The following is an 8558-nucleotide window of genomic DNA, read 5'->3' as shown; positions in this document are numbered from 1 at the left end:
GTTGTTTTCCAGCAGCAGTACAGTGTAAGACATAAAATTACTATGAATTACAAAATAAATAAATAGTAGAAAAAGAAGAGGAATTACGAGGTAGGGTTCATGGACCGTTCAATCATCGAGTGTGCGTCTTCAGGCTCCTGTACCTCCTCCCCGATGGCAGTAACGTGAAGAGGGCAGCCTTCCCTCCATGGACTCTGTCTACACTTCTCGCTGCCTCGGGAAAGCAGCCAACATAATCAAGGACATCTCCCACCCCGGACATTCTCTGGTCCCCCCTCTCCCATCAGACAAAAGATACAAACGTTCCACCAGGATCAAGGACCAGCTTCTATAAGACTCCCACCGTTATCAGACTCTTGGACGGACCTCTCGCAACGGGGAGAAGGGGGTTTGCGAGAGGTTGCCTCAACCACTTACGCCCGATTTCTGGCTCACCTGGTAAGGCAGGAGGAGAGGCAAGCAAAGGGGGGAAGGAGGTTCTCGCCTTCTGTTGGCCGGCGTCCTGGAGCAGGGGAGGGTGACCGTGGACTTCTCAGGACCTTGGGGACGGAGCTCTGGCCGAGATCTCACCCTCCTCAACCCTCTGCCCCCGAGTCACCAACCGCGGAGTCCCCTCTTGTCTTCCAGCCACGCCGTGCTGGAACTGACCAGGCTCGCGTCTCAGCGAGGAAGCCTCCCGTGATAGGAAACAACGCGGCGAGTCACTGAACCCTGCACACTGGCCCCTCCTTGCGACTGACACGGGAGGATCCCACGACAGCAGGAGCTCCCAGACCCGGTGAATGGGTGCCTCCCGATGTCCTCTCTCAGGCCGCTCACGGCTCCTCGTCCTGCCAGCCAGCTCCCCAATAACCCTGACGTTTCACAGGCGAGTTAACCTGCTCAAATAAAATTGCTCGCCACACTTGTCTCTCTCTCTCTCTCTCTCTCCCCAGAGCCGGAAGATAAGCAACAGAAGTGGAAAGTGCACTCAACCAGAAAGCAGCAAAAAATGCTTCAACAGCTGGATTTAAATCAAAATTAAAATGCAGATGCTGGAATTCTGAAAATTAAAACAGAAAACACTCAAGTCAGGTCGAGCTCATTGTCACGTGCACAGGTACAGTAAGGGAAATTGGTTTATTATTGTCACTTGTACCGAGGTACAGTGAAAAACTTGTCTTGCATACCAATGGTACAGGTCAATTCATTACACAGTGCATTGAGGTAGCACAAGAGAAAACAATAACAGTATGCAGAATAAAGTGTCACAGTTACAGAGAAAGTGCAGTGCAGGCAGACAATAAATTGCAAGGTCATAACGAGGTAGATTATGAGGTCAAGAGTCCATTTTATTGTACTAGGGAACCATTCAATAGTTTTATAACAGCGGGATAGAAGCGGCCCCTGAGCCTGGTGGTACGTGCTTTCAGGCTTTTGTATGGGAGGGGGGAGAAGAGAGAATGTCCGGGGTGGGTGGGGTCTTTGGTAATGCTTACAGCTACAATTTAAAACTAAAAAGGTGCTGTAGGTACTCAGTGGGTCAGGCATCATCTGTGGAGGGCAATGGACAGTCGACGTATTGAGTCAAGATCCTTTCATCTGGATTGGCCATTCTGGACTAAATTAGATACAAATTAGAGGAACAACACCTCATATTCCGCCTTGGGAGTCTCCAACCTGACGGCATCAACATCGAGTTCTCTAACTCCTGGTAACCCCTCCTCTCTGTCCCCTTTTATCCCCTTATCCCACTGGCCCCCATCACCCCATCTCTTTCCCCTCCCCTGCCCTCTTCATCTGCCCCTCACCCACACATTCCCCCCTCCGGTTCCCCTCCCCACCTCCTTCCCTTTATTCCATGATCCACTGTCCTCTCCTATCAGATCCCACCTTCCTCAGCCCTCGGTCACTTCCACCTATCACCTCCCAGTTTCTGACATCATTCCCACTCTCCCGCTTCCCCCACCTACCTATCACCCCCTCACCTGGATCCACCATCACCCCCCCAGCTCTTGCTTCACCCCTTCCCCCCCCCCGGCTATCTCCCCTGTTTCTTTCCAGTCCAGGTGAAGGGTCTCGACCTGAAACGTTGACTGTCCGTTTCCCTCCACAGACGCTGCCCGACCCGCTGAGTTCCCCCAGCATCTTGTGTGTTGCTCCCCAGCATCTGCCGTCTCTTCTGTCTCCATTTTGCTTGCAGCAGCGTCACAGGCACATCAGTACAGACAACACACAGAATATAAATTATACAAGGCAGTGAAGAAAACGTATGTTAAACGAGACCCAAGTGCAAAAAAGCCCCCACAGTCAGAGACAGGTCCATGGTAGTACAAGAGGTGGTCCGTAGTTTCCCATTGCCGAGGTAGGGTTAGGGTTGTGCAGGTCAGTTCAAGAACCTGATGGTTGAAGGGAAGTAGCTGTCCCTGAACCTGGTGGTGTGGGACTTCAGGCTTCTGTACCTCCTGTCCAATGGTAGCAGGGAGAAGAGGGCACGGCCCGGATGGTTGGTTGCAGGTCAGGCAGCATCTGTGGAGATAAAAACAGTAAATATTTCAGGTCAGAGTCAAAGTGTCTCTTTCCCAGGGTGGAAATGTCAACTTCTGGAGGGCATAGGTTTAAGGTGAGAGAGCGAAAGTTTATGGGAGATTTATGAGGCAAGTTTTTAAACACAGAGAGTAGTGGGTGCCTGGAACGGGCTGCCAGGGGAGGTGGTGGAGGCAGATACAGTGGTGATGTTCAGGAGGCATTTGTTATGAGCCCAGGTTGCTACTTGGTAAGTGTCCCTTTAAGGCATCTGAATGGCAGCATGTGGCTTTGTCTGACTGCTGCCAGTGGGAGCGGAGAGCTTCTATGACCAGGATAACTGGAATGCTGCAGGTGTCTGAAGGCTAATTCATTGAAGTACTGGTAACTGCAGAAACTGCAGATGTGTCTGTCTGTGAGCTGATTCCTGAACCCGGCCACAGAGATAAGGAGAGAGAGAGAGAGAGGGAGAAAACGAGAGAGAGAGAGAGAGAGAGAGAGAGAGAGAGAGAGAGAGAGAGAGAGAGAGAGAGAGCAATCTGTGGAGGTCCACTGTCACTAACCTGTACCGGGAAGCAGGTATATCTGTGGGCGGCCACGTATCGAGTGCCCTTGGTGTGGCAGATATTTCGGAACAAAGCAATGGAGATCTTCAGCGATTGTGGTATCATATTAGTTCCAGCGTGGGACTTGTGAAATTCGTAAACTCCTTCTCTCTACATTCTAGCGTGGTTTTCAGAAGCCTTTGCTCATCGTTTTGCTTCGTGACTTGCTGAACTGAACTGGTTTGCCATCGTAAAACTTTGAGAATTGTTCCTAGACTTGGGGTTTGGGAACTAGCCACACACACACACACACACACACACACACACACACACACACACACACACACATCGGTTTTTTTCAGTGTCTGATATGTAACGTTTTTTATTACAAGTAGTTATTAATAAATAGGTTAATGTTGAAACGTTGCTCATTGTGTTTCTATTGCTGCTGGTATGTAACACATTTAGACAGACATGTGAACAGGCACGGAATGGAGGGATATGGACTGTGAACAGGCAGAAGTGCAGTTTAGGTTGGCATCATGGTCAGCATGGACATGGTGGGCCGAAGGGCCTGTTCCTGTGCTGTGCTGTTCCAACCTGCTGAGCGTTTCCAGCATTGTTAGCATTTGTGGGTAGTTTAATTTCTAAAGCTGCGGTTGGGATAGTCAACAAATAGAAAACATTTTTTAACAAGCACTCTAGTTCTTGCAACTGTTAGAAAGTTGACAAAAATTATTGAAATTGATTGTTTTAAGAAAAATATTGTCTAGAAATAGAACCCAATCTGTAACATTGAGTCATAGAGCAATACAGCACAGATACAGGCCCTTCGGCCCAACCAGTCCATGCTGACCACGGTGCCCACCCAGCTAGTCCCAATTTCCTGCGTTTGGCCCATATCCCTCCAAGCCCCACCCCTCCATGTACCTATCCAAGTGCTTCTTAAATGATACTGTTGTACCTGCCTCGCCCACTTCCTCTGGCAGCTCATTCCATATACTCACCACCCTCTGCGTGGAAAAAGTTGCCCCTCAGGTCCCTTTGAGATCTTTCCCCTCTCACCCTAAACATATGCCCCCTAGTTTTGGACTCCCCTACCCTGGGGAAAAGACTGTCACTGTCCACCTTATCTATGCCTCTCATAATTTTAAACTTCTATCAGGTCACCCCTCATTCTCCTATGTGTCAAGAAAACAAAACCTAGCCTGGCCAACCTCTCCCTAAAACTCAAACCCTCCAGTCCTGGCAACATCCTTAAAACCCAATTTATGCTTCTTTCTTTTTCTTGACCAGAGCTCAATATCTGTCATCAGCCAAGGTTCCCTCAACTTGCCACGTTTACCCTTCACCCAGGATCATGCTGCCCAAGGACTCTTGACATCTCACCCTTAACTGGACTCTTAGATGGGCTATGTGTGAGCTCATCAGCACATTATAGTCTAGCTGCAAAATTTATTTCATATTTCAATGGATCAGAATTTCAGAGACATAATGTGGGTGTGGGCATGGAGGTTATAACTGTAACAAAACAGAAAATACTAGAAATACCCAGCATCTCACTTGGTATCAATACAGAGAGGAACACAGGTCAACGATCATGGAACATAGAACAGTACAGCACAGGAACAGGCCCTTCGGCCCACAATGTTGTGCCAACCAATTACATTAGTAATAAAATGCCCAACTAAACTAATCCCTTCTGCCTGCACAATGTCCATATCCGACCATTTCCCTCACATTCATTTGCCTATCTAAGAGCTTCTTGAATGCCCCTGTTGTATCTTCCTCCACTACCAGCCCAGGCAGCGCATTCCAGGTACCCACCAGTCTGTGTTTTTAAACAAAAAACTTGCCCCGCACATCTCCTTTGAACTTTCCCCCTCTCAACTTAAATGCATGCCCTCTGGTATTAGACATTTCTACCCTGGGAAAAAGATACCGGCTGTCTACTCTATCTCTACCTCATAATCTTATAAACCTCTTTCAGATTTCCCGTCAGCCTCCGCCACTCCAGAGAGAACAACCCAAGTTTGTCCAACCTATCCTCATAGCACATGCCCTCTAATCCAGGCAGCATCTTGGTAAACCTCTTCTGCACTCTTTCCAAAGCCTCCACATCCTTCCTATAATGGGGCGACCAGAACTGAATGCAATACTCCAGATGCGGCCTAACTAAAGTTTTATAAAGCTGCAGCATAACTTCCTGACTCTTGAACTCAGTGCCTCGACTAATGAAGGCAAGCATGCCATATGCCTTCTTTACCACCCTATCAACCTGTGTACCCACTTTCAGGGAGTTATGAACTTGGACCCCAAGATCCCTCTGCTCAACAACATTGTTAAGGGTCTTGCCATTAACAGTGTACTGTCTCTTTACATTTGATCCCCCAACATGCAACACTTCACATTTGGCCGGGTTGAACTCCATCTGCCATTTCTCCACCCACATCAGCAACTGAGCTATATCCACTGTATCCTTAGCCAGTCTTCTACCCCATCCACAACACCACCAATCTTCATATCATCTGCAAATTTACTAACCCACCCATTTACATTTTCAGCCAGGTCATTTATATAAATCACACACAGCAGAGGTCCCAGTATGGATCCCTGAGGAACACCACCAGTCACAGACCTCCAGCCAGAATAAGTTCCCTCGATCACTACCCTCTGCCTTCTACAGGAAAGCCAGTTCTGTATCTAAAAGGCCAAATCACCGTAGATCCCATGCATAAAAACATTATCTGTTCAATGGAAAGCTCATTTCATTCTGTTGAAAGGAACAGCTTCCATCTATCTACCCAGTCTAATCCAGCCATGATCCTGAACGCCTCAACCTTCTCTGCTTCAAGGAGATGAACCCCAGCCTCTTAGTCTGACTCTGGAGCGGAAATCCTTCATCCCTGGATCTATTCCAATATAACATTCCCACATCCTTCCAGGAACTTTCCTTGAATGGGGCAAACAGATTGGAAGCAATACTCTAGTTGTAGCCAAACCAGTGTTTTGTACAGAGTCAACATAACCTCCCCTCTCCAGCCTGTCATTGTGAAGGATAGGACCCATTCCTGGTGCAGACATGCTGAGCTGATTGGACCCCTCCTACAGTCAGAGGGGATTAGGGTCAGAAAATAGCTAAACCTCTTCTGAGGTTCGGAGATACAAGAGACTGCAGATGCTGGAATCCAGAGCAAAAAACAAATCTGTTGGAGGAACTCAGCGGGTCAAGCAGCGTCTGTGAAGGCAAAGGTTGCTGTTTCGGGTCAGGACCCTGCATCAGGACTGAGAGAGTAGAGGGGAGGTAGCCAGTATTAGGAGATGAGAGAGGGAGAGGGTGAGACGGGGGCTGGAAGGTGATAGGTGGAAACGGACAAGGAAAAGGACGGCCATTTCTCTGCCTCCACAGATGCCGCTTGACCCACTGAGTTCCTCCAGGAGTTTTGTTTGTTGCTCTTCTAAAGCTGCCGGCCCTCTTCCTTCCTCTCTCATCCCGTGGGAGGGTGGAGTCACTGAGAAATTCGGGCATGGGACCGCTTTCGTTTCCCTTCTCTCTTGTAAATATTTTTACTAGTAGCGTTTTTGCTAAAGAGTGAGTAACCAATCACATCTAAAGGGACAAATGGGGGTATCACTTCCTTAATTCATCATTTTCGGGATTTTGGAGGCCCAAGTTCAAGTTTCAAGTTTATTGTCATAGGCGCACACACCCAGGGCATAAATGCCATGAAAATTAGCTTTTTGCAGCAGTAGCACAGTACGTTACAAACATAAGTTAATGTAAACTTAAATTAACATAAATTACACGTAACTTTAATGACAAAATAAACATAGCAACACTAGTGTAAACAGAGAAAGAGAAGAAAGGAATATAATCTGAAATAGGGCTGGGTTTTTTAGGTCAGTTCAAGAATCTGAAGGCAGTGGGGAAGAAGCTGTTGTTGAACCTTTAGGTGAGGCTCTTGAATTAATGCCAGGTCGAACGTTTATTTTAAATCTGAGATTGGTAGAGGTTTGTTTACCAGAGCTGCCTGATGGAACGTGGACCATTTAGGAATTCATTGAACGACTGATGGACAAGGCTGAAGAGGCTAAATGGTCCTCAGGAAGGTGACATCCTTCATCAGGGACCCCCACCATCCGGGCCGTGCCCTCTTCTCGATGCTGCCATCAGGCAGGAGGTACAGGAGCCTGAAGACCCACACCTCAAGGTTCAACAACAGCTTCTTCCCCACTGCCATCAGGTTCTGGAACTCCTATGGTCCATGCAGGCTTGGAGTGTATATCCATTCCCTTAATAGTCTCAGTGTATATCCATTCCCATAATAGACACAGTGTCAGTTTCCCACTGACGTCATGCTCTGGGACAAGAAAAGACAGCACAAAGGAGACCATGGACTGGACAGAAGTCAATCAAAACTTTCATACACAGCTGGCATAACAACTCAAGGCTGTGTGCTCGAGTAAATCTCCAGCAGAGCCCACACTGTTAAACTGACCTGAAGCACCTTAACACTATGTCTCTGTCTCTCTCTCTCTCTCTCTGTCTCTCTCTCTCTGTCTCTCTGTCTCTCTCTCTGTCTCTCTCTCTCTCTCTCTCAGTGTCTCTCTCTCTCTCTCAGTGTCTCTCTCTCTCTCTCAGTGTCTCTCTCTCTCTCTCTGTGTCTCTCTCTCTCAGTGTCTCTCTCTCTCAGTGTCTCTCTCTCTCAGTGTCTCTCTCTCTCTCAGTGTCTCTCTCTCTCAGTATCTCTCTCTCTCAGTGTCTCTCTGTCTCTGTCTGCCTCTCTCTCTTGCACTATTGTCGGTATGTTTATTCTGTTGTGTAAATTATGTATAATTTTGGTTTACCAGGATCACAAGACCACAAGACAAAGGAGCAGAAGTAGGCCATTCGGCCGATCGAGTCTGCCTGGATTAGAGGGCACATGCTATAAAGAGAGGTTGGACAAATTTGGGTTGTTTTCTCTGGAGCGGAGGAGGCTGAGAGAAGACCTGGTAGAACTTTATAAGATTATGAGGGGAATAGATAGGGTAGACAGCCGGTATCTTTCTCCCACAGGGTTGAAATGTCTAATACTTGAGGACATGCATTTAAGGTGGGGGGGGGAGGGTTGGGGGTAAATTCAAAGGAAATCTGAGCTGTAGAATCTCTTGTGGCTCCAGATGTGAGGGGCAAGTTTTTTTATTTACATGGAGATTGGTGGGCGGCTGGAATGTGCTCCCAGGGGTGGGGGTGGAGGTGGAGGCAGATACAATAGAGGCATTTAAGAGGTACATGAATATGCAGAGAACGGAAGGATATGGACATTGTGTAGGCAGAAGGGACTAGTTTGGTGGGCTTTTAATAGCTAGTTTAATTAGTTCGTCACAACATCATGGGCCAAAAGACCTGTTCCTGTTATGTTAACTTAAGTTTATTGGTATTGCATACTGTTCGTACAGATCAATTAATTACAGTGCATTGAGGTAGTACAGGGCATCTCCCCTCAATCTCCACTGCTCCAGGGA

Source organism: Pristis pectinata, chromosome 4 (genome assembly GCF_009764475.1).
Source record: "Pristis pectinata isolate sPriPec2 chromosome 4, sPriPec2.1.pri, whole genome shotgun sequence".
NCBI lineage: Eukaryota > Metazoa > Chordata > Chondrichthyes > Rhinopristiformes > Pristidae > Pristis > Pristis pectinata.
This window is presented reverse-complemented; position numbering follows the sequence as displayed.